The 26,318-nt window shown below is 49.3% G+C and overlaps 1 protein-coding gene across 5 annotated transcripts in view; it reads left to right on the top strand.

Moving 5' to 3' along the window:
- LOC146859510 (CD5 antigen-like) overlaps positions 1-26,318 on the top strand; it is a 956,076-nt gene that overhangs the window by 240,490 nt on the left and 689,268 nt on the right. Inside the window, exon 3 of one of the 5 annotated variants that reach the window (XM_085650223.1) lies at positions 7,687-7,837. The exons of the other annotated variants lie outside the window; for them this stretch is intronic. The gene's annotated coding sequence lies outside the window, so the exon portion shown is untranslated. The remainder of the gene's footprint in view (positions 1-7,686; positions 7,838-26,318) is intronic. 5 annotated transcript variants of the gene reach the window in all.

The raw sequence follows: 26,318 nt of genomic DNA, 5'->3' as shown, positions 1-26,318 counted from the left end.
TCTATGACAAGAATAGCAGATAGTGAAACATCCTAGTCACCTTCACGACATTTTATACACATAAGTAGTCATAGTGTAAGGTGAACAACATAGTCGACGACGTTTCGATCCTTACTGGGGGGGTGTTAGGATCATCATCAGGACTGATTAGTATAATTGCCTATAAAAATGCCTGAATATACAACAATTAACACAAAAACCAACGTGGTACAATAAAGAGGGAAAAAATGGAGGGAAAGAAATTGGAAAAAACATAATAATTAAGTTTAAATAAAGTTACAACATAACATAAAACAGTTTGTGTCAGAACACGAGCTAATCATGATCAGAATGGCTTAGTGAACTATCGGACACGGATCGAAGGGGAAAAATATATAGTGGAACATGCTCCGTGGCAGGCCGTGTAAATGATGGAAGGTAGTGGTTGCCGCGAGTATTAAGGAATCTCGACTGTGGAGAAGTGCGTGGTCGATATCATGCTCAAACTGAGGGCGTGTCTGAGATTTAAGAACTGTGGATGTCGCAGGTGAGAAGGGCGAGTTAACTACAACGGAAACTATGTCCGGTGAGCTTGGCGTGATATGCGGGGAACAATTTACCTCATGCTGTCCTTGAATACAGCAAGGAAGATGTGTCAGCTTAGTTAATAAAACTAAGCGACTGTTAGAACACGGAATCGGTCTGTAATAAAAATAAGGAGGTCATAAACAGGCTCGAGGAGTGGATCGGAAGTGCAGTGCATAAAGGGAAAAAGCGGCTTACCTAGGTCCGCGGGAGTAATACTTAACGCGGTAGTGAAAAATCTGTCGGAAAAATAAGGCAAATTACTGGAAGTAATCACATCGTAATTACGGGGGTGGGGAGCCGCCGGTTGGAAACAAAAGACATACCACGATGTGAAGATGTAGTCACGTTCCGGGGGAGTCGGCAAGGCAACGTCTAGGTCAATGCCGGAAGAGTTGTAGTGGAGGAGTGCTTGCGCCGGTTAGATGTGATCGTGGCTGGATCAGGTGATCAGTCACATGTTCTAATAGTTGCTAATAGTAACGCAGTGCCCGTGAGTGATGAAAAACAAGGCGAATTTAGGGCGCCATATTGGGTGAGTGAAAGACGGCGCGTGGTGAGGGTAAAAACAAGGGTAGAAGGGCAGAGAATGACATTTCAAGAGCTGGTACATGGATGTATAAGATATTGCATTTATAAAACATGGAGAGCACAATTTCAATGGGAACAAAAAAATAAATTAATGTTTCTTAAAGTCAGGTGGTAGTTTTGTGGTGGGTGTATCATAGGTTGCGGACAGTTCCAATTGCACAATCATAGTAAGGAGGTCCAATCCTCTAAGCGGTTCAATCCACTGTGAATGCTTCCCGTTTTGAAAATCCATTTTAATTCTTCCTTATTCAAAAGCTGTGAAATGTCTGCACCTCTTGGAGGGATTTTGACAACAGTGACGACTGTCCAATGAATGTCATCCTCAGTATGACCAGCTGATTCGAAATGTTCCACCAGCGGTGCGTTTGGTGTTTTACACCTCAGTCTGCTTCTGTGTTGGCAGATTCTGATCCGGATTTTCTGTGTCGTTTGTCCTATATAAATCATGTCACAGGGGCACAGAATTGCGTAAATGACATTGCTGGTGTTACAATTACTGAAATGATTATGGGGTTTACGTATGTTACCAAACACAAACTCTTTACAGTCAGTAGTGAATACACATACAGAACAATTGCCACATTTGTTGTGCCCAGTAACTTCGGGTAAAGACCAATGCTCGAGGAGCGTGCCAGTGTTTCTGGTCTCAGGGAGTGCCGCTCTTATCAGATGGTCTTTGATATTTTTGTTTCTTTTGAAGGCAAAGAGAGGTCTTTCAAGATTTAGTATTCCAGCATTTAACACATTCCAGTGTTTAAGAATACTTTTACGTACTTTGTTGGAAGATGGAGAAAATGTGGTGACACACACTAGGCGGTTTTCACTTCTCTTGGTTTTGGGTTCCAAGAGAGCATCCCTGGGACAGTACCATGCTCTTTTCAGGGCACTGCAAATTAGTTTTTTGGGGTAACCTCTTGATGTTAGTTTGTCGCTGAGTGTTTTGGCTTCCCTGAAATAATCCTCCTTTAGGGTGCAGTTGCGTCTGATGCGTAAGTATTGTGAGTAGGGAAGAGAGTCTCTAAGGGCCCTTGGGTGGCTGCTACTGTATTTTAGGAGAGTGTTACGCTCGGTGGCTTTCCTGAAGAGGCTGGTGATCAGGTGTCCATCATCATGTATTATGTTTAGATCAAGGAATGGTATGGATGTTTTGTTGTATGTGAGTGTGAACTTGAGACCACCACAATTATTGTTAAGCCAGTGGAGGAAGTTGATAAGCATGGTTTGGGTATCATGCCAAATGAAAAAAATGTCGTCAATATAACGTTATACTAATCAGTCCTGATGATGATCCTAACACCCCCCCAGTAAGGATCGAAACGTCGTCGACTATGTTGTTCACCTTACACTATGACTACTTACGTGTATAAAATGTCGTGAAGGTGACTAGGATGTTTCACTATCTGCTATTCTTGTCATAGAAACATCGCTTCAATTGCCTGTGTGTGTTTTTTCAAAAACTCATGTCCTCTTGATGTGTAAGCCATAGGATACAGGCTTGTGTCCCACCAATGCTTTGCTTACATCTTGTTTGATCATTGAAAAACATTTTGCTTATTAAAGCTGCCTTGTCCGGCTGGACATAGGCTATAATATAGTTCCTATTGTGGCTATATTGATTATTACTTGTTATACTTCTTTGTTTTCAGGGACCATTGTCTCTTATAATACGTAACTTCCCAAGGTCCCTGACCAATTGCTTTGGGTGCCCTTGTCCTCTTGTTACTAAATAAGCGCAATCGCTGGATTGCAAGGGCTCACGCTCTTATCCCCACCTTTTTCTCTTGAAAGTGGGTCACTTTCCTTTCCCTTTGACTACCATATCCAGACTCTCCCCTCTCCACACCTCTTTCTTGTCATGTCAGATCACGCACCTCTCTACACGGACGAATACATTAAGAAAATCCTGGAAGGTCCTTCCCTCTTTGTTGACTCCACCAATGCTCCCCAAGAAATCAGTTCCACCTTATCTGAACAACTAGAAAAAACTAAGAAAAAGTCTGTCAGGTTACAATTGATGATACGGATGCTTACGGAATACCTGAAAGCTAATATCATTCCCACCGGCCTCCAAGTCAGAAACGTACCAGGTATTTTTACAGATATACCGAAATATATCAATAATTTCAGTTACATCAGTACTACCTGCTCGAGACATTGGTTAGTCCTTGGTATAGATATAGCGACAGAGGAACTTAATAAAACTCTGGAAGAGATAACTGAAATTGAACAACAGCTAACCACTAGCGACACTATAGCGGATAGTAAAAAATTGCTAGAACAAATCCAAAAAACAGTGGATGAATTCTTTAGAATAGAACAAAATAAAAAATCCACCAAAGTGAAAAAAGATATTAAATCCTATTCCACTGAACGCACTTACCCTTACCTTAACAAGGACTTCTATACTAATAGATCCTACAACAACCAACGTTACAACCGTCCTTGGGGCAGATTTAACAGAGGTAACACCCTAGTCGGTTTCTCTGATACCTCAGTTGAGTCATCCGACAATTCGGATCCCGGCGAAGGTACGAGCAGTACAAATAGAGCACCTAACAACCCGAATCCATCGACACCCTCTTTTTTAGGTCGAGGCCCAAACGAACCCCCGAGAAGAGGAGGGTTGAAACGTGCCCATTGGCAAAACCCTCCAGGAGAACGCCAAACCCGACGCAACTATTACCGTTGGTAGACTGTTCTCCAGAGGTACACAACAGTGACTCTACCAACCAGACACAAACAAACCTTTCGTTGCCAATATTCAACCTCACAAATTTCCAACTGAATGAATCTGAATTATCCATCCTTAGCAAGGGTCTTTCCTTTGTACCCACGACTAGGACTAACTTTTTGGACCTGCAAACCGAAATGCTTAGATTTTTCCGTAAGATCAGACTACAGAGTTTTTTTCTGTTGAACCCACTTCCACCGAAAACATCCAACACCCCATTGAGACCCCCATCCACTTTCTCCCCGTCAGCCAGCATGGTTCCATCTGAGGTTTCCTGTTTTGAAAAATTGGTACTGAAAGACCTCTCCCAACTAGCGACAGAACACCAGTTCATTCCGTACAACATTGCACTAGAAGAGAAAACAGCACTTCAAACTCTCAAGTCCAACGCCTTAGTGGTTATCAAACCCGCAGATAAAGGTGGGGGCATAGTATTACAAGACACTACCACCTATAAAAACGAAATATTGAGGCAGCTAGCTAATACTGATCACTATTCCAAACTTCCAACAAACCCGACTAATGAGCTTAAACAGATGATTCAACAGACAACCCAATCAGGTCTGGAACAAGGTTTTTTATCTAAACATGAATATGATTTTCTGAATACCAAGGCCCCACGCATACCAGTCATCTACACTTTGCCAAAGATCCATAAGGATAGTTCCAACCCCCCTGGACGGCCCATCGTTTCAGGCTGCGGGTCTATTCTAGAGCCATTGGGTCTCTATGTTGACTACTTTATCAAGGAGTTTGTTCCATCTACCCCGTATTACGTTAGAGATAGTATGCAGATGATTACCCTGGTAGAAAATCACAGGTTCAACCCCTCCATCGATACACTCTGCACGTTAGATGTTGAGTCTCTTTACACAAACATTCCGCAACGAGATGCATTACTCATCATTGAGACTACTTTAGACACTCGTATTAGGCCACATGCTGTACCCACTATCTTCATCTTACAACTCCTCGAGATCTGTCTGACTAGAAACTTTTTTCTATTTGATGGTCATTATTACCAACAAACCAAGGGAACATCCATGGGAGCAGTTTTCGCACCGAATCTGGCTATCCTTTACATGAATGCCCTTGAGGTTAATTACGTATTGGCCCAACAGAACCCCTTCCAATCTGCAATAACACTATGGAAACGTTATATTGACGACATTTTTTTCATTTGGCATGATACCCAAACCATGCTTATCAACTTCCTCCACTGGCTTAACAATAATTGTGGTGGTCTCAAGTTCACACTCACATACAACAAAACATCCATACCATTCCTTGATCTAAACATAATACATGATGATGGACACCTGATCACCAGCCTCTTCAGGAAAGCCACCGAGCGTAACACTCTCCTAAAATACAGTAGCAGCCACCCAAGGGCCCTTAGAGACTCTCTTCCCTACTCACAATACTTACGCATCAGACGCAACTGCACCCTAAAGGAGGATTATTTCAGGGAAGCCAAAACACTCAGCGACAAACTAACATCAAGAGGTTACCCCAAAAAACTAATTCGCAGTGCCCTGAAAAGAGCATGGTACTGTCCCAGGGATGCTCTCTTGGAACCCAAAACCAAGAGAAGTGAAAACCGCCTAGTGTGTGTAACCACATTTTCTCCATCTTCCAACAAAGTACGTGAAAGTATTCTTAAACACTGGAATGTGTTAAATGCTGGAATACTAAATCTTGAAAGACCTCTCTTTGCCTTCAAAAGAAACAAAAATATCAAAGACCATCTGATAAGAGCGGCACTCCCTGAGACCAGAAACACTGGCACGCTCCTCGAGCATTGGTCTTTACCCGCAGTTACTGGGCACAACAAATGTGGCAATTGTTCTGTATGTGTATTCACTACTGACTGTAAAGAGTTTGTGTTTGGTAACATACGTAAACCCCATAATCATTTCAGTAATTGTAACACCAGCAATGTCATTTACGCAATTCTGTGCCCCTGTGACATGATTTATATAGGACAAACGACACAGAAAATCCGGATCAGAATCTGCCAACACAGAAGCAGACTGAGGTGTAAAACACCAAACGCACCGCTGGTGGAACATTTCGAATCAGCTGGTCATACTGAGGATGACATTCATTGGACAGTCGTCACTGTTGTCAAAATCCCTCCAAGAGGTGCAGACATTTCACAGCTTTTGAATAAGGAAGAATTAAAATGGATTTTGAAAACGGGAAGCATTCACAGTGGATTGAACCGCTTAGAGGATTGGACCTCCTTACTATGATTGTGCAATTGGAACTGTCCGCAACCTATGATACACCCACCACAAAACTACCACCTGACTTTAAGAAACATTAATTTATTTTTTTTGTTCCCATTGAAATTGTGCTCTCCATGTTTTATAAATGCAATATCTTATACATCCATGTACCAGCTCTTCAAATGTCATTCTCTGCCCTTCTACCCTTGTTTTTACCCTCACCACGCGCCGTCTTTCACTCACCCAATATGGCGCCCTAAATTCGCCTTGTTTTTCATCACTCACGGGCACTGCGTTACTATTAGCAACTATTAGAACATGTAACTGATCACCTGATCCAGCCACGATCACATCTAACCGGCGCAAGCACTCCTCCACCACAACTCTTCCGGCATTGACCGAGACGTTGCCTTGCCGACTCCCCCGGAACGTGACTACATCTTCACATCGTGGTATGTCTTTTGTTTCCAACCGGCGGCTCCCCACCCCCGTAATTACGATGTGATTACTTCCAGTAATTTGCCTTATTTTTCCGACAGATTTTTCACTACCGCGTTAAGTATTACTCCCGCGGACCTAGGTAAGCCGCTTTTTCCCTTTATGCACTGCACTTCCGATCCACTCTTCGAGCCTGTTTATGACCTCCTTATTTTTATTACAGACCGATTCCGTGTTCTAACAGTCGCTTAGTTTTATTAACTAAGCTGACACATCTTCCTTGCTGTATTCAAGGACAGCATGAGGTAAATTGTTCCCCGCATATCACGCCAAGCTCACCGGACATAGTTTCCGTTGTAGTTAACTCGCCCTTCTCACCTGCGACATCCACAGTTCTTAAATCTCAGACACGCCCTCAGTTTGAGCATGATATCGACCACGCACTTCTCCACAGTCGAGATTCCTTAATACTCGCGGCAACCACTACCTTCCATCATTTACACGGCCTGCCACGGAGCATGTTCCACTATATATTTTTCCCCTTCGATCCGTGTCCGATAGTTCACTAAGCCATTCTGATCATGATTAGCTCGTGTTCTGACACAAACTGTTTTATGTTATGTTGTAACTTTATTTAAACTTAATTATTATGTTTTTTCCAATTTCTTTCCCTCCATTTTTTCCCTCTTTATTGTACCACGTTGGTTTTTGTGTTAATTGTTGTATATTCAGGCATTTTTATAGGCAATTATACTAATCAGTCCTGATGATGATCCTAACACCCCCCCAGTAAGGATCGAAACGTCGTCGACTATGTTGTTCACCTTACACTATGACTACTTATGTGTATAAAATGTCGTGAAGGTGACTAGGATGTTTCACTATCTGCTATTCTTGTCATAGAAACATCGCTTCAATTGCCTGTGTGTGTTTTTTCAAAAACTCATGTCCTCTTGATGTGTAAGCCATAGGATACAGGCTTGTGTCCCACCAATGCTTTGCTTACATCTTGTTTGATCATTGACAAACATTTTGCTTATTAAAGCTGCCTTGTCCGGCTGGACATAGGCTATAATATAGTTCCTATTGTGGCTATATTGATTATTACTTGTTATACTTCTTTGTTTTCAGGGACCATTGACCCTTAGCAGCTAGAGCACCACCCAAGATGGCAGCCAACAGTGGCAAGGAGAAGGTTCCCACACACAAGATGGCGCTGCGAAAGCAAACGGGTGATCGTCACGCTAAATCAGCGTGTGAAAAGATTTGTTTTATAGTGCGGGTAAGCGGAGCATCAGTAAGTGTCTTGATTTGTAAAAGTGTAAATTGATTTTAGGTAATTAGAGGACAGGGCCCCGAACAGGCAGCAAAACAAGTTAAAAAACTAAGTACAACCGGTACCTCTCGACGCGCTTAAAAAGTTTAAACAATGATGATTACAACAAACACTGTCACTCACACTGACATCCGATATAATTCACAGTCATCTGTTCTAAGTGTCATTGATATGATTTATGCTACGATTGCAGGCTTGCCCTGAACTGTTCTAAGTGTCCTTGATACGATTCATGCTACGATTGCAGGCTTTACCCTGAGATGTTCCAGGTTATCGTTATACGAGTAGCGCTAAGATTGCAGGCTCTGCCCTGAGAGGGTCGGCGCTTCGTTGTTACAAGTAGCACTACGGTTGGAAGTTTCATGCCCAGAAGGCTATGCGCTCTAATCCCGAGCAGCTAGCAAGTGTCCAAAGCTTAGTGGTATTCGCCCGGTGAGGCGCTATGGGTACCAGGGGTGGCGGGAAGGACCCCAGATCTGCCCTGAGTCCCGGCTGGCCCCCCGATGTGGCGCTACGACCCCCCATCATTACCACAGAGGTTAAAAGGTGCTGGTGAGAATAATGCTGGTGTATGACATGCTAGTGAATCGGTTGCCAATCTAAGGGAGCCCTGCTAATGATATCTCATGAATTGCGTGTATACCTCATGAACTGCATGTATACCGCCTGAGCTGCATTGTTACCTGCAAAACGGCATGTATATTTCATGAATTGCATTTGCCTCAATGCTTGGATAAACTTGAGTATTTTCATACAGACGACAGTGTGGCGTCCCTTATTGTGTGCGTTCCTTGCTTCAGGGGATGTGGTTGTTGTATGGTCGCTTTACACACCAGCCTTTGGGTGCCCAGCCGCTCGTGTCACGTTACCGCCCTTAAGGCCTGGAGACCCCACGTCTTACATTAGTGGCAGCGGTGGGATTTTAGGACCTGTGACCATACAGCACCCTTCCATGAGGCGGAGGGCGCCACAATTAAAAGCCTATTGTTTTTGAAGCTCTGAAACCATTAATTGCTGCATTTATTAATTCCACTGTCCAGGCTGAGAGTGTAAGAATCCTGGTTAGCTGATACCTGTCACCCATATCCTAGGAATTTATTCCTTAGTATCTAGGTCCCCACCTGTCACGATGGAATTCCGGTTAGCTGACCTCGAGGGGTACACTGTAAAGCAACTGAGAGTTCGGACAGGGGATGGGGGTGCCTGGGATGCGGAAGGCCAAAGGCCTGGAACTCCGCACCGCCATTAGGGCATGGGTAGAGGCCCACCCAGAAGGGAGAGAGGATGAGGGACAGGAAGCGCCAGATGCACCTTAGGAGGAGAGCGCCCAGGAAGTACTAGACATACTAAATGTAGATGTGTCTGAAAATGTGCCCCCAGGGAGACGTTCTGGGGCCAGTAGTAGGACAGGGTCTAGGAGGAGCGCGTCTCCAGAGGAGTACGAGGACAGGAGGGAGGAGAGGCAGTTAAAATGGGAACTGGCCAAATTGGAACATGAAAGAGAAAGAGAAAGAGAAGACAAGAGATGGGCAATGGAGGAAAAGAAGCTGGCGCACGAGCTTCAGCTGAAAGAGTTGGAGCTACGCGCCCTCCAATTGAATGCGTCCAACAAGGACAATGGTGGCAGCATACCTAAAGAGTCTCACGAATCAAAATGTTACCTACCCAAGGAAATCATTGCCAATTACACAGTGGGTGACGACATTGCTAAATGGTTGGAGGCATACTAGGTAGCCTTGACTGCCCATGGGATACCCGAGAGTAATTGGGGAGGTGGTTTATATCGGTATATACCTCCCAATGTCAGGGACACCCTGCTATATTTGGCCAAGGCAGATCAGGTCAGGTATGCCCCCATGAAAGAGGCCTTACTCAAAAAGTTTGGTCTTAACCCCGAGAGGTACAGGCAGAAGTTCCGTAGCAGCCATAAGCTGTCCACACAGACGTGGGTGGATTTTTTTGATTATGCAAGAAAGGCACTAGATGGTTTGGTGCGTGGCAGCGAGGTGCAGGACTACCAAGGGTTGTACAATCTTTTTTCAAGGGAGCACCTCTTGGATAAGAGCTTTCCGGAGCTGTGCCAACATCTGGTGGACCGCAAGTTGATGGATCCCCGTGAGCTTGCGGAGGAGGCAGATATTTGGGTGAGCACCCGGGTGTCTCACAAGGGCCCCGGGGGAGATGGCTCGAAAGGCGGACAGGGTTTCCCCCAGAAGAAAGAGGGGGGAGATAAAAAGGTGGAGTTCTCGAAAGGTCCCCAAAATAAGTTTGGGAAGGGAGTAGGAACCCCACCCCCGTCCAATTCCACAAGACCCACTTACCCTGACAGGAGTCAGCAGCCTAGGATTGTGCGGTGCTACGAATGTGGGGAGATTGGACACTACAAGGGACATCCCAAGTGTCGCAAGCGACCCCCAGCCCCAACGGGCGGAAAAAGCCCCAGGGTGAGTAGTATAGCGCTTGGGGTGGAGCTGCCCTTAGATAGGGAAGGGGAGTGGACAGGCCTGATGCTGGTTTCACTCGGGGATAGAGACGTGGTCCCCATAGTGTCCCTGCCCCCGAACGCTGCTAAATATCAGCAGAGGGTGAGAGTTAACGGGGAGGAGGTGGAGGCTCTGAGGGACACAGGAGCCAGCATGACCACTGTAGTGAGGCGGCTGGTGTCCCCAGACCAAGTAGTCCCCGAGGAGTTCCATCCGGCCGTATAGGCTGACGGCAGTGTGAGTCACTATCCAGTGGCTCGTGTTCCATTTGAGTGGGGAGGAGTCAAAGGCCTACTGAGAGTTGATGTGAGCCCTGCCTTGCTTGTGGGGTGCTTGCTAGGGAACGACCTGGAGCACACCAAGTGGAAAGATGTCGAGTTTCAAGCTCACACAGAGATGCTGGGATTACCAGGGTGGACTTGCGTAGTCACGCGGTCCATGGCTGCCCGGCATGGAACTCACCCTGGGTTGGAGCCTGGAACCATGGCCCAACCCAAAGCCCAACATGGAAAGAAGAAGATGGTAGAAGACACGCCCCGTGAGATGGATGGGGAGGCCTCAGAGGTGCCCCCAGAGTCCGCAGAGGTGGATGTCGTTCTTGTGGAGGACTTGCCAACCCTTGCTGACTGGCATGTGGAAGGAGGGCCTACCCGGGAGGAATTTTGTCAGACACAGAGGGCGTGCCCCACGCTTGAAGGCATGAGGCGACAGGCCGAAGCCCAAGTGGCCAGTCAGGAGTTGGGAGGATATCATGTGTATTGGGAGGATGGTCTCCTATACAGTGAGCCCAGGGTGCCGGTACATGGATCTTCGAGGGCCATAGTGGTCCCCCAATGTTACCGGGCCTTCCTGCTGGAGTTAGTGCACGAGATACCCCTAGCCAGACATCTGGGTCAGGACAAAACCTTTGCACGGTTGGTCCCACATTTTTATTGGCCCAGGATGAGGATTGCCTCAGACACCTTTTGCAAAACCTGTAAGTCTTGTGAGCAAGTGGCAAGACTGGGACTGAATTGAAGGTCCCTTTGGACTCGCTCCCGGTGGTCGGGACCCCTTTTGAGAGGGTCGGTATTGATATTGTTGGGCCATTGGACCCTCCGACCGCAGCGGGACACCGGTTCATCTTGGTTTTGGTGGACCACGCCACTAGGTACCCAGAGGCTATTCCTCTGAGGACCATCACTGCACCAGTGGTGGCACGGGCACTGTTGGGGATTTTTACCCGAGTGGGCTTCCCCAAGGTCATGGTGTTGGACAGGGGCACGAATTTTATGTCGGCCTACATGCAGGCCATGTGGAAGGAGTGCGGAGTGACCTACTGGTTCTCCACCCCTTACCACCCCCAGACTAACGGACTTGTAGAGCGCTTCAATAAGACATTGAAGGGAATGATCCGAAGCCTGCCAGAGGGCTTGAGGCGTAAATGGGACGTCCTCCTCCCCTGCTTATTGTTCTCCTACAGGGAGGAACCGCAGAAGGGAGTCGGGTTCAGCCCGTTTGAATTGCTCTATGGCCATCCCGTTAGGGGGCCCCTCATCTTGGTAAAGGAGGGGTGGGCGAAGACTTCGCAGAAGCTTCCCCGTGACATTGTCAGCTACATGCTGGCGTTCTGCAGCCAGATGGCCAAGCTGTGGAAGGCGGCCTCAGAGAACCTAGAGGCTAGCCAGACCGTTATGAAGGAGTGGTATGACCGCAACGCTCGGACGGTCGAGTTGGACGTTGGACAGACGGTGTGGGTTATGGAACCTGGGGAGCTTTGTGCCCTCCAGGACTGGTGGACTGGCCCGTACGATATTGTGGAGCGACGAGGCCAGACCACGTACATTGTGGATTTAATGACCCCCCGTCAGCCCCTCATGGTGCTCCACGTCAACCGCCTGAAGCCGCACCATGAGCGATCAGAGCTTGCTCTCCTTATGGTGACGGATGGGAGCGAAGAGGAAGAGAGTGAATCTCTTCCTGACCTTCTAGCGGTACAGGAGAAGGATAGTTCAGTGGAAGGTGTAGTCCTCTCCCCATCCTTGACCCCAGAGCAACAGAGGGTTTGTCGCCATGTCCTGGGACAGTACGCCTCGTTGTTCTCCCTCACGCCTTGAGTCACTCATCTGTGTACCCATGATGTGGACACAGGGGACAGCCCCCCGGTAAAGAACAAGTCTTACCAGCTCTCTGACCGAGTGAAGGATAGCATCCAGCGCGAGGTGGCAAAGATGCTGGAGCTGGGGGTGATAGAACCTTCCAGCAGCCTGTGGGCTAGTCCGGTGGTGTTGGTGCCGAAAGCGGCCCCACCGGGTACCACACCGGAACTTCGGTTTTGTGTGGACTACAGGGGGTTGAACTCTGTCACGAAGACAGACGCTCACCCCATCCCACGTGCAGATGAGCTGGTGGACCGGCTTGGAGCAGCCCGGTACCTCAGCACTATTGATCTGACATCCGGATATTGGCAGATTGCCATGGCCGATGGAGCAAGGGAGAAGACAGCGTTCTCCACCCCCGAGGGCCACTATCAATTCCGAGTGATGCCCTTTGGGCTCAAAAATGCTATGGCCACATTCCAGCGGTTAGTGAATCAGGTACTATCTGGTCTGGCACTCAGCGGCCTACCTGGATGACATAGCTGTCTTCAGTAGCACCTGGGAGGACCATCTGCAACACCTCCAGGAGGTATTGCAGGCGCTACAACGCGCTGGCCTAACAGTTAAAGCCAGCAAGTGCCAGATTGGACAGGGATCTGTCGTGTACCTGGGACACCTGGTGGGCGGAGGTAAGGTGCAACCCCTCCAGGCCAAAATAGAGACCATCTTGGCTTGGGAGCCCCCCAAGACCCAAACAGAGGTCCGAGCTTTCCTCGGCCTCACTGGGTATTACCGCCGGTTCGTCAAGGGATATGGTACCATCGTAACCCCCTTGACGGAATTGACCTCGAAGAAGCAACCTCGCAAGGTTGTATGGACAGCTGCTTGCCAAGAAGCCTTTGACACACTGAAACAGGCGATGTGTACCGCTCCAGTACTAGCAACACCAGATTTCAGCAAGGAATTCATTGTGCAGACAGACGCCTCAGAGCACGGCATAGGTGCGGTGCTCTCGCAACTCAACCGCGAGGGCCAAGATCAACCAGTGACCTTCATATCCAGGAGACTACTCCCTCAGGAACGGCGATGGAGCACCATTGAGAGAGAAGCCTTCGCAGTGGTCTGGGCTCTGAAGAAGTTGAGGCCATATCTCTTTGGAACTCACTTCCTCATTCAGACCGACCACCGCCCCCTTCGCTGGCTCATGCAAATGAGAGGCGAAAACCCCAAGTTGTTGAGGTGGTCCATTTCCCTACAGAGGATGGATTTTCGGGTGGAACATCGGCCCGGAGTTGACCACGCCAATGCTGACGGTCTCTCCGGGTTTTTCCGCCTTAGCGATGAGAACTCCCTAGAGGTTGGGTAGCTCTCCCCTCTTTCGGCTGGGGGGGACGCGTGTTAGACCTGTCAGGCCTAGGCTGGTCTCCCCTTCTATTTTTGATCGTGCCTCATTTTTTTCCACCCTCATTTTTATGTTGGACTAGGTCTCCAGGCGCCTTTTCATTGCCAATCAGTGTTAAGGTGCAGGTGCTCTCTTCTCCCAAGATGGCTGCCACAGACCCCTGCTACTGCAGAGCGGTCTTTCATAGTAGCACCCTAGCTGCCAGGAGCTGGCTGGGACCCCACAACAATGTTGCGACACCAGCCCGCCTTTTTGTCCCATAGGTAGAATGGGGAAGCTCCTGGAATGTGCTGGAACCTTCTAGAAGAGAGGTGTGGTTTTACTTTTGCCGCCTTGGCTAGAGGTCACCTGACCTAGGGCTACTTAAGTGAGAAAGGGAACTTTTTGTAGTTAGTTGGCCAGTGGGGTAAAGCAGAGCTGGAGAATCCACGCAGGAGTGTAGGCGGTAGGCCTAGCCAGGGACTTATGCCTCTGAGAGTGACAGGATTTAGGTGCTGCCTCTTAAGTGAGTGAGGGACCCTGTGAAACCCACTGATCTTGCCCAGCAGTAGGAGGACCCAGAATACCTCTGCCCAGCCTGACTAGGTAGGTCCTAGTCGCCAACTCACTCCCTACCCCCCAGAAACAGAACCCCCAAGGGCACCAGAGACAACAGCACCATCAAGCTGCATGTGCCAATTGCATGCTGAACCTGAATGCTGAAACTACATGTACCAACTGCAGGCGGAAACTGAATGCTGAAGCTGCATGTATGAACTGCAGGCGGAAACTGACTGCGGAGACTTTCTGATATAACTGAACATTACAAATGCCCAAGAGCGGAATGCGGAATGCGGTATTGCTGGGGATCAACCAGGTATTAGCGCTGAGACCCCTGCGCTCCCTGAACCGGCCTGGGATCCCCTGCACCGAGCCCTGCTGAGCGCTGACCAGACCCGCTTAATTTGACCCTCCCCTGCGTGTGGGGTCCAAAGAGCGCTCACCGCCGCGGCCCGAAGCCGAAGTGTGCCCCTCGTGGTAACGAGGCCCGCGGAGAAGCCCGGGGCCTCGTTGCTACCGTCGCCGCTGGGAGAAGGTGGCGGAAAGATCGAAGGAGGAGTGCGGAGCTGGTGCGGACGCCGAGCGACGTCGCGATCAAGGTAAGCCGGGAAGGCTTGGGAAGGTCCCCGGTGCGCCCCCTATCGTCCGGGAGCCGCACCGCACCCTGCGTCCCTTGTACCCCTCCGCGGGTGCCCCCTGCTCACCCCCGACGACGATACCCCTCCAAGGGATTGGCCCCGTCCGAACGCACTGACAAGGAGGGTAGTGCCCCACGAACTGCTCGGAAGCCCTTGAAGCTTGCGGATACGAGTAACGCTATGATTGCAGGCTTGCCTTGAAATGTTCTAAGTGTCATTGATACGATTAATGCTATGATTGCAGGCTTGCGCTGAAATGTTCTAAGTGTCATTGATACGAGTAACGCTACGATTGCAGGCTTGCCCTAAACTGTTCTAAGTGTCCTTGATACGATTCATGCTACGATTGCAGGCTTTACCCTGAGATGTTCTAGGTTATCGTTATACGAGTAGCGCTAAGATTGCAGGCTCCGCCCTGAGAAGGTCGGCGCTTCGTTGTTACAAGTAGCGCTACGGTTGGAAGTTTCATGCCCAGAAGGCTATGCGCTCTAATCCCGAGCAGCGAGCAAGTGTTCAAAGCTTAGTGGTATTCGCCCGGTGAGGCGCTAAGGGTACCAGGGGTGGCGGGAAGGCCCCCAGATCTGCCCTGAGTCCCGGCTGGCCCCCCGGTGTGGTGCTACGACCCGCCATCATTACCACAGAGGTTAAAAGGTGCTGGTGAGAATAATGCTGGTGTATGACATGCTAGTGAATCGGTTGCCAATCTAAGGGAGCCCTGCTAATGATATCTCATGAATTGCATGTATACCTCATGAACTGCATGTATACCTCCTGAGCTGCATTGTTACCTCAAAAACGGCATGTAAATTTCATGAACTGCATTTGCCTCAATGCTTGGATAAACTTGAGTATTTTCATACAGACGACAGTGTGGCGTCCCTTATTGTGTGCGTTCCTTGCTTCAGGGGATGTGGTTGTTGTATGGTCGCTTTACACACCAGCCTTTGGGTGCCCAGCCACTCGTGTCACGTTACCGCCCTTAAGGCCTGGAGACCCCACGTCTTACACAGGGTATTAATTTACACGGGACCTGCGATGGTTCCACTGCAAACTTATACTGTCTCCTGCAAAGCTCACCAGCTGCAGTGATTAATCCAATTTTTGGACTACTTTTGAATGGAAGTTACCTCATGTTGAATGATCACAGCTGCTGTGGCATGTTGCCAGGTATCCCATATCTAGTAACGGTTACATCCAGGGTCATTTTCTGTATGCAGGTCTTGTTTCCACAAATACAGACAGTCAGGGAGTCACCTCTATGGCCTTCACTGAATATCTCTTCTATATGAATTGATACGCTAAGCAGAATGAAAGCCATTCTTTTACAACAAACTGTGCCACTGACCTCGGCCAAAGAAACCTATGATCTACAAGTCGCAAGGACTTCTGCCGAGATACATGCCGTTTTGAATACAAACTGCCCTATACATTTCTCAGAAATGTTAGAACGTATCTTAAACATGTCTGATATGAGCAGTATTGTACATGTTTTTAAGAACATGTGTTCAGGACTGTTAGCACCTTTTCAAGCAGTCCTCGGAATAGTTCCAAACTTCGTGCACTCTGTGTTTGGTGGACTGCCGCTCCTTTCAGCACTCGTTGCAGGGATCCTATTTTTGCTCCTACTGCTACAATATGGCAAGCCAAATCAACAGCGTCACCCCCGGCACCAAAGAAAGAGCTCTATTGGAAATGAAGTGTCGTGAGCGCATCGTCCACATTTTAGGTTTACCTGGTCTACGAGAATTAAATATCTCATGGTGTTAGAATCCGGGGTCACCAACAGGTGTTGGCATAGCTCTGGAAAACAGGTACTTAAAATATGCTCTCCCACAATTGGATCACACAGCCCCCTAGCAGGGTTAACCAAACTATCCTTCACCTTACCATCCAGTGCCTCACACACGTACTCCACACCACTCTCCTGAGAATGGCAAGACAGTATCTGACTGTCCCTGTCACACAACCCACACTCTTCTGGGCGGTCTTCACACTCGCCTACCAGGACTTCAACTTTGGGGTAACCCCTTTTCCTGCGCCTCTCATCTAGAGTCAGTAGAGTGTCCCTCCCGCCACTAGGACCATGAACCCCTACGCCAGTTACCCTATTCCCTTCAGGGATACTGCGCACTACTGGAGCTACCTCATGCCTTTGAACCTCCTGGTGTATGTTAACCCCCTCCCTCAAGTCAGGCGCCACATCTCTGGGTGTACGTACTACTCTCTCAGCACTAGAAAATCCAATACTGCTGCCACCAATGTTAGAATCCGGGGTCTCTGGTTGGCGCAGGTATGCACTTGCGACAAGCAGGGACCCTTTTCATCTAAGTCAGGGCGTAGGATCACCTCTTAAAAATAACCCCTGCTCACCCTCTAGGTAACGTAGCGCGAGCAGTCAGGCTAGATTCCAGAGGGCATTAGGTTAAGCGTTTCAAGCTGTCCCACACAATAATCACCACCCCACCACACAAAGACACAAGGCTGTATTTATATAAAAAATAAATCCTTTATGTAGAAGATTTCTTCAGGCAGGTTGGTAAAATACAGTTCTCTTGGTTAAATGATGTTCCAGTTACTCGTAATTGCTTAAATGCAGTCCACAGATGATAAAATGGCACAGTTCTGTTTGTTATAAGTTCTTTTGGGGGGTTGTGCGCTTCGTAGCGCTTCAGATACGCTCTGTAGTTCTATTCCCGTACGTTGTGCCGTTTCTCACGCTTCACGCGTGAGGTACGCATCCACCGGCCTTGAACCAGACGGCCCGTACCTACGTAGGTACGCGTCGAACTTCTTCCAGGCATCGCTTACCAAGTCCCACGCTTCCTGCGTGAGCCCCGGCAATGCTTTTAATACTGTACGGTCCGTACAGTGATGGGGACGCGCCGTACACGGACGGCAACACAGGTACGGCTCGAACAGAGTCGAGTACCTTATCTTATCTTATCTTATACGGAATTTGTTAAGCGCACGGTCACCCAGAGGTTTCATGGCGCTGAGTACAGGCCGTACCAGGGCACAAAGCACAAAATCCTTCAAAGGCAGAGACGCACGCACCAAGGTCAGTACGGGCCGTACTACAGCGCCCCAGCCCTCAATACTGTAAAGGCAGAGACGCACCGTACAAAGCAGGTACGGACCGTACCTCAGCGCGCTTTGGCAGAATACCTTTGTTCTTTCACGGGGAAGTTCGCGGCGGCTTGCAGATGTCAATCACGAGTGTCCCACGTCACGTCTTGGTTCCGGCTCCTCCGTGGACGAGGATGCTTCGTGGGGGCACTCCTCAGCTTCCTAGCACACCTGCGAGGGCAGAGGCAAAAGGGGCAGCCTGGGGGCGAGATCTCAGCGCAGCGCGCTGTCGGCTTCGTCCGGTTGGGTCGAACAGTGCGCACAGGTCCTCACGGTGATTTCTGCGGCCGGGGGGTCGCAGGGCACGATGCTTAGACACAGGGATCTCCTCCTTACTTTGCGAGCGACGGCTCGAGGGGGCAGTTGCTTACTTTGTTTAGGCTTGCGGGCCGTCACGATGCTCACAGCTGCCCCAGCGGCAGAAGTTGCGTTGCTCAGCGAGATTAAGGCACAAGGTTCTCCGGGGTCAGCGGTGCAGAATCACCCAAGGCAGTCTTTTCTTCCTCAAGGGGGGGGGTAGCGCCCAATGTTCCTGGGGCGCAGTTCAGGAGGCAAGTTCTCTAGCAAGCCCTTGGAGATAGTTCAGCACAAGTTGAATCAAAGTCTTTCCTTTCAGTCTTTTCCTCTCCTTCCAGCAGACAGGCACCCACTGCAGGCCAGTCTCTCAGGCAGAGAGACAGTATTCCTCCTTCAGCTTCTCCAGGTCCTTCTCCTTCAGGCAGAGGTTTGTCGTTGCGTAAACAGGATCTGATTTCTTGGGAGCAGGGCTCCTTCTTTTAAAGCACAAATCCTTTGTTCTTTGTCGCCAGGGGGCCTGGGCCTGGCTCAGTCCGGTTTTGGAGCACTTTGTTGTGGTCACTCTGCTCTTTCCTTTCAGCAGCAGGGCAGAGACATCAGCCGCTCCACAGGGGGCGGAGTCAGCATTGTGGTGGCAGAGCACAAGTCTATTCAAGAGTCAAGGTGTACTCCTCCCACCCATCCTGGTGTAATCTCTCTACCCACCACCTGGCAGCCAGCCTGTCTCCTGGAATTCCCCAGCCCTGCTCCTCACTGTTCCTAGGCAGAATACACACACACAGCGCAGAGGCGGACTGAAATGGCCAGGTCAGTAAATACTAACTTTCTAAAAGTAGTATTTACAAACACAGGATATTAAAATAAAGTTTACTAAAAGAAGTATGTTATTATTCTGAGTTCAGGCATACTAAACATGACTTTCTACCATGCTCTATGAGTCCACTGGGATTACAGCATGTAGTAACTCCAGCAGCCCATTCTGGCCTATGGAGAGCAGGTAGCCTTCAATAGTGAAAAACGAAAATGGCTGTAATTCACTATTAAGACATGGCACACACATCAGGGCATGTCCTACCTTATGCCTACAATGCACCCTGCCCTTGGGTCTACCAGAGGGGTGACTGATATGTAGTTAAGGGAAGGTTTGGAGACTGGCAAGTGGGTGCACTTGTACAGTCAGCGCGACAGTACCAGACTGCACGCAGGTTCTGCAGTGGCAGATCCTAGACACATTTTACTAGTCCGCTTCTGTGGGTGGCACAACCAGTGCTGCAAGCCCACCAGCAGCATTTGTATTTACAAGCCCTGGCACTCCTGGTGCACTTTACTAGGGGCTGATAGTAAACTAAATAAGCCAATCATGGACACCAATCAATGTATACATTTTACCATAGGGAGAGCATATGCACCTTAGCACTGATCAGCAGTGGTAAAGTGCCCAGAGTCATAAAACAGCCAACAACAGGTCAGGAAAAATACAGGAGGAAGGCAAAAAGTGGCTACCGCTCCATCTCTTGAGCTGACCCTTAATATAGCCCCTCCTGCTCCCATCGCCATTTTAAATAAATTTCACCCATTCACGGAAGATGAAGTAACTCTCACTATGAACAGAATTAAGTCAGGTTCCCCAATTGACCCGGCTTCTTCTTTAATTTTGTCCAAAATCGCCCCCATCTTGATCCCTCGCCTGACCAAAATTTTTAACCTCTCACTCTCTCATTCGACGGTTCCTTCACACTGGAAAGAAGCCATCGTCAGACCCATCCTGAAAAAGCCTTCTGCTGACCCATTACAACCTCTGAATTATAGGCCCATTTCCCTTCTTCCGATGTTCGGCAAGGTCTTGGAATCCCTAATTAACATCCAACTCACTAAACACCTTGGGCCTCATTTATCAAAAGTGACACATCGCTGCGTGAAAACAGCGATGCGTCACTTTTCACTGCGCCCTCCCTGCGACACCAATGATGAGTCATATTTACAGTATGACGCATCATGTCGCAAGGAGTTACGGATATGTCAGTATTTCTGACGTATCTGTAGGCGCAAAAGTGACGCATTGCTGGAGTGTGTCACAAAAGTGACGCAACTCCAGCAATGCGTCCTTTCACATGGGCAAGTCCCATGTTGATAGTGCCTGCGTCACTTTTACGCCTGCCATGAGGCAGGCGTAAGATATTAACGCATTAGCGTCCAAAAAATGGCGCAGTGAAATCTTGTAGATTTCACTGCGTCATTTCTACGACCCTTTGTTGCGTCAAAACGCCCCCCTTACATACATTATACCTGGCGCAGGTATAATGTGGCGCAGGGGTTTACAAAGTGACGCATCTACCTAGATGCGTCACTTTGTAAATATGGCACAACATGGCGCATGTTTTATGCCACTGGTGCGTCACAAAAAGTGACGCACCGGCGGCGCAAAAGTGACACAGGGGCTCATAAATGAGCCCCCTAGAGTCTAATAAATTATTAGACCCATCCCAGTCAGGATTTAGGGCGTTCCACCGCACCGAAACAGCCCTACTTGAAATGGTCGACAACATCATGTTAGCTTTGGATGCTAAACAGTCCGCCATCTTAATACTACTTGACTTATCCACTGCCTTCGACACTTTCTCACACAGCATTCTGATAGAACGGCTGACAGAGGTTGGTGTCGAAGGCCCAGCTTTAGCATGGATCAAAAGTTACCTGACTGGACGGAGCTCTAAGGTCCAGATTGGCAAATTTTCGTCAGCAAATCAGGAAGTAGACAAAGGTGTACCGCAAGGCTCTATATTGAGCCCCACGCTTTTTAATCTTTATGTCTCTCCCCTTGCAAGATTAATCAAAGCTTACGGATTTGAAACCGTGTCCTATGCAGACGACACTCAAATCCTTATCACCCTGGGACCCAACCCCACCAACTCTAAACTGAGGTTCCAAAAATGCATGCTCGCAGTAAAGGACTGGATGTCAAACAACTACCTTTTACTCAATGCGGCCAAAACAGAGATTTTGCTTTTCGGAAACGCTCATAGGCATTGGTCAGACGAGTGGTGGCCAGCATCGCTGGGAGCTTGCCCCTTTCCAAGGCAGCAGCCCGCAACTTAGGGATAATGCTTGACAATAAACTCACCTTGGCTGACCATATCAACAACATCTCTCATGCTAGCTTTGGGCTCATGCGTAACCTAAAGAAAATCTTCAAGTGGATTCCTCTTTCCTCTCGTTTGCCTTTAATCCAGGGACTAATTATTAGTCGCCTGGACTACGGCAATGCTCTCTTCGCCTCTATAAATAAGAATCTCTTGAACAAACTCCAGGTCCTCCAAAACACTGTAGCCAGGATGGCTCTTGATCTCCCCTCTCGCACCTCTTCCGCCCCTTGTCTGAGGTCGCTTCACTGGCTTCCCATTAAAAAGCGTATTAAGTTCAAAATGTGCTGTTTAGTTCACAAATCTCTGAACGGCAAAGGTCCAGTTTATCTAGCAAATAAACTGACAGACTACCGCCCACCAGAACACTTAGATCCTCCAGCATGCACCTTCTTGCGGTCCCCAAAGTACGAACTGTCAGAAACGGAGATAGATCCTTCTCCAAAATTGCCCCCGAAAGCTGGAATGCTCTCCCCTTGCACATTTGACTTGAACCCAGCCATCAGAAATTTCGTAAACTCTTGAAAACATGGCTATTCTAATTCTGCTTGACCATACGCCTATCATCTGAGTATCTGCTGGCGCTATGAGACCTTCGGGTGATATATGCGCCTTACAAATGCCAATACATAGACATAGACATAGGGATGACCTTGCAAAAAGGGCCAGGTCCAACACATGGTTTCTGTCATTCAGACCAATCTGGCAAGGTTGCATTGTAGTGAAGGTAGCTACATACATTGCTATGTTAGCATAAGCGCGTTAGCTTTTAGAAAGCCATCTTGCCACTTTTGCTGCTTTTGCCCGCAAAACTGCATATACATGTTATTATTTGAGAACTGCTTGCTTACCTTTGCTTCACATGAGAACTGTCTGTTGTTCACCTTACTAGACGTGAACTGCGACCTTGGTCTGAACATTGTGTGCAAAACACTTTGAGCAGACTGTTGGACCTGTCAGCCCTAGGGTGGTCTCCCCCTCTATTTTTGATCGTGCCTCATTTTTTCCGCCCTTATTTTTATGTTGGACTAGGTCTCCGGGCGCCTTTTCATTGCCAATCAGTGTTAAGGTGCAGGTGCTCCCTTCTCCCAAGATGGCTGCCACAGACCCCTGCTACTGCAGAGTGGTCTTTCATAGTAGCACCCTAGCTGCCAGGAGCTGGCTGGGACCCCACAACAATGTTGCGACACCAGCCCGCCTTTTTGTCCCATAGGTAGAATGGAGAAGCTCCTGGAATGTGCTGGAACCTTCTAGAAGGGAGGTGTGGTTTTACTTTTGCCGCCTTGGCTAGAGGTCACCTGACCTAGGGCTACTTAAGTGAGGGAGGGAACTTTTTAGAGTTAGTTGGCCAGTGGGGTAAAGCAGAGCTGGAGAGTCCACGCAGGAGTGCAGGCGGTAGGGCCTAGCCAGGGACTTATGCCTCTGAGAGTCACAGGATTTAGGTGCTGCCTCTTAAGTGAGTGAGGGACCCTGTGAAACCCACTGATCTTGCCCAGCAGTAGGAGGACCCAGGACACCTCTGCCCAGCCTGACTAGGAAGGACCTAGTCGCCAACTCACTCCCTACCCCCCTGTAACAGAACCCCTTAAGGGCGCCAGATACATCTGCGCCATCAAGACTTCCTAGAGCAACTGATTGCAGGAACTGAATGCTGAGACTGCGTGTCCAGACTGAACATTGAAACTAGATACCAAGCTGATGGTGGAATCGCTGAGGATCAACCAGGTCTTAGCGCTGTGACCCCTGCGCTCCCTGACCTGGGATCCCCGGCAGCGTGCTCCGTTGAGCGCGGAGCTCCCCTGCTTAATTTGCGCCCCCCCTGGGGTGTGGAGGCTGAAGCACGCTCACCGCTGCGGCCCGGAGGCCGGAAGAGTGCCCGAGGAGAAGCCCGGGGCCCCGTCGCTGCCGTCGCAGCTGTGGTGAAGGTGTATGAGGCTGTGACCGGCCCCTCCGTCGCAACAGGATCACCTGCGGACTGCGGAGCCGGTGTGGACGCCTCCCGAGGTCGAGCAAGGTAAGCCCGGAGGCTTGGGACTGATCCCGGTGCGCCCCCTACAGGCTGGGAGCCACACCGCACCCTGAGCCCGGGTTCCCTCTCCGTGGGAGTTCCCCCTGGTCACCACGACTGAGAGACCCCGCCGAGGGAGCCTCCCCTTGTTCCCCAGTGACTGTCAAGGAGCGTGGTGCCCAATGAACTGCACCGGAGTACGAGAGACTCGCTCCGTAAGACCCGTTGTGCTCCGTGAACTGCTCCGCTCTGAAATGGGCATTGTCACTGATTCCAAGTAGCGCTCGATTCTAAATGCTCCGTTGTGAAGTGTTCAGTGCTATTGATTACGAGTAGCGCTTTATTCTAGATGCTCCGTTCTGAGGTATTCACCGCTTAACGCGTATAGCGCGGTAATCGCCACTGAGGCGCTACAGGAAAAGTGGCAGGCCCGCAAGTTCTGCCCTGGGTCCCTGCACGTCCGCAGGAGTGGCGCTACGTTCCCCCGAACCCTACTAAGACGAGTAAGATATACGAGAGTGGCCTAGAGCCTTCAGGAAACATACTGGTGAATAACGTGCTGGTGAAAGTGAAGCTTGCATGTACTTCTCCATGAATTGCATTTATATCTCATGCAGTGCCTTTATATCTCATGAACTGCATTTATAGCTTATGAATTGCATTTATATCTCATGACTGGCATGTACATCTCAATGAATTGTATTTATAGCTCATGAATTGCACTTATATCTCAGGAACTGCATCTATCTCGATCTGCTTGGATAAACTGGAGTATTTGCATAAATTATACAGTGTGGCGTCCCTTATTGTGTGTGTTCCCCGTTCCATGAGAGGTGCGTGTTGTATGGTTGCTTTACACACAGGCCTTTGGGTGCCCAGCCGCTTGTGTCACGTTACCGCCATAGGGACTGGAGACCCCGGTTTCCTACACAGACAATGTATGTTTGGTGGCAGCGGTGGGATTTTAGGACCTGTGACCATACAGCACCCTTCCGTGAGGCGGAGGGTGCCACAATTAAACACCTATTGTTCTGAAGCTCAGAAACCATTGATTGCTGCATTATTAACTCCACTGTCCAGGTTGAGAGTGCGAGAAGCCTAGTTAGCTGGTACCTGTCATCCAGATCCTAGGAAATATTCACCTTAGTATCTAGGTCCCCACCTGTCAAGATGGAATTCCGGTTAGCTGACCTCGAGGGGTACTCGGTGAAGCAACTGAGAGAGTTCGGGCAGGGGATGGGGGTGCCTGGGGTACGGAGGGCCAAATTACCGGAACTCCGCACCGCCATTAGGGCATGGGTAGAGGCCCACCCAGAAGGGAGAGAGGATGAGGGACAGGAGGCGCCAGATGCACCTCAGGAGGAGAATGCCCAGGAAGTACTAGACATACTAAATGTAGATGTGTCTGAAAATGTGCCCCCAGGGAGACGTTCTGGGGCCAGTAGTAGGACAGGGTCTAGGAGGAGCGCGTCTCCAGAAGAGTACGAGGACAGAAGGGAAGAGAGGCAATTAAAATGGGAGCTAGCGAAATTGGAGCATGAAAGAGAAAGAGAAAACAAGAGATGGGCAATGGAGGAAAAGAAGCTGGCGCATGAGCTTCAGCTAAAAGAGTTGGAGCTATGCACCCTCCAATTGAATGCGTCCAACAAGGACAATGGGGGCAGCATACCTAAGGAATCTCACGAGTCAAAGTTCTACCTACCTAAGGAAGTGATTGCCAATTACACAGTGGGGGACGACATTGCTAAGTGGTTGGAGGCCTACGAGGTAGCCTTGATGGCCCATGGGGTACCCGAGAGTAATTGGGGAGGTGGTTTATATCGGTATATACCTCCCAATGTCAGGGACACCCTGCTATATTTGGCCAAGGCGGATCAGGTCAGGTATGCCCCCATGAAAGAGGCCTTGCTCAAAAAGTTTTGGTCTTAACCCCGAGAGGTACAGGCAGAAGTTCCATGGCAGCCATAAGCTGTCAACACAGACATGGGTAGATTTTTTTGATTATGCAAGAAAGGCACTAGATGGTTGGGTGCGTGGCAGCGAGGTGCAGGACTACCAAGGGTTGTACAATCTTTTTTTAAGGGAGCACCTCTTGGATAAGAGCTTTCCGGAGCTGCGCCAACATCTGGTGGACCGCAAGTTGATGGATCCCCGTGAGCTTGCAGAGGAGGCAGATATTTGGGTGAGCACCCGGGTGTCTCACAAGGGCCCCGGGGGAGATGGCTCGAAAGGCGGACAGGGTTTCCCCCAGAAGAAAGAGGGGGGAGATAAAAAGGTGGAGTTTTCGAAAGGTCCCCAAAATAAGTTTGGGAAGGGAGTAGGAACCCCACCCCCGTCCAATTACACAAGACCCACTTACCCTGACAGGAGACAGCAGCCTAGGATTGTGCGGTGCTACGAGTGTGGGGAGATTGGACACTACAAGGGAGATCCCAAGTGTCACAAGCGACCCCCAGCCCCAACGGGCGGGAAAAGTCCCGGGGTGAGTAGTATAGCGCTTGGGGTGGAGCTGCCCTTAGATAGGGAAGGGGAGTGGACAGGCCTGATGCTGGTTTCACTCGGGGATAGAGAGGTGGTCCCCGTAGTGTCCCTGCCCCCGAACACTGCTAAATATCAGCAGAGGGTGAGAATGAACGGGGAGGAGGTGGAGGCTCTGAGGGACACAGGTGCCAGCATGACCACCGTAGTGAGGCGGCTGGTGTCCCCAGACCAAGT

The sequence above is a fragment of the Triturus cristatus genome, chromosome 3_2, assembly GCF_964204655.1.
Source record: "Triturus cristatus chromosome 3_2, aTriCri1.1, whole genome shotgun sequence".
NCBI classification, from domain to species: Eukaryota; Metazoa; Chordata; class Amphibia; order Caudata; family Salamandridae; genus Triturus; species Triturus cristatus.
The sequence above is the reverse complement of the archived record's forward strand: the minus strand, read 5'-3'. Positions and strand labels throughout refer to the sequence as shown.